Source organism: Sinocyclocheilus anshuiensis, unplaced genomic scaffold (genome assembly GCF_001515605.1).
Source record: "Sinocyclocheilus anshuiensis isolate Anshui unplaced genomic scaffold, SAMN03320099.WGS_v1.1 scaffold3499, whole genome shotgun sequence".
Lineage (NCBI taxonomy): Eukaryota > Metazoa > Chordata > Actinopteri > Cypriniformes > Cyprinidae > Sinocyclocheilus > Sinocyclocheilus anshuiensis.
In genome coordinates this window covers 11,690-12,467 of record NW_015542592.1, presented here as the reverse complement: position 1 = coordinate 12,467, position 778 = coordinate 11,690, and positions in this window count along the sequence as shown.

Genomic DNA, 778 nt, shown 5'->3' with positions numbered 1-778 from the left:
AAAGTATGCATTTTTCCCCTCAACATTTCTTATTTGTATACTCATAAATGCATTTAAAACATTAATCTCATAACATTATTTATTGCAGTTGTAATTATTGTTATTTGCAGTGTAAATTATTTAATCTGACTGGTAGCAGCTTTATAGTGTATATTGAATTTGATAAATTGTAATAATTTGGTTAAAAATAGGCCTTTGTAAAGGTAAATAAAAATATGCAGATTTAAGTATGTAAAAGATGATAGAACACTGATGAAAATATTGCTTCAGAATAAATTGTTTACTCCACCAAACATCTCAGTGATGCAGTTATTTTGCGGGGATATTTTGTATGGAATATTGTCTGCTGACATGAAAAGTTCACTGTATATCGTAGTAATAAATATAATTTATTACAGCAATGATATTTTGTTTTATTTTTAATTTAAACACATTAAATATTACATTTATGTATGCAATAAAATGTGTATTTCCATTACAGGTTTAAGTATCTGGTTTCATATAAAGTGGTATTAAAAAGGTCTTAAATTTAACTTGTTCATGTCTGTAGAAACCCTGTTTTCACTAAAAATTACAAAGTGCAAAAAAATGCAACAGGGTGAACTCAAATTTAACTTGGCACTTTTCAAACTCCTGGCATGGTTCCCTGCACTTGTGGCATTTAAAGGGGTCGTATGATGTTGCTAAAAAGAACATTATTTTGTGTATTTGGTGTAATGAAATGTGTTTATGTGGTTCAAAAAACATTATTTTCCACATACTGTACATGATTGTTTCT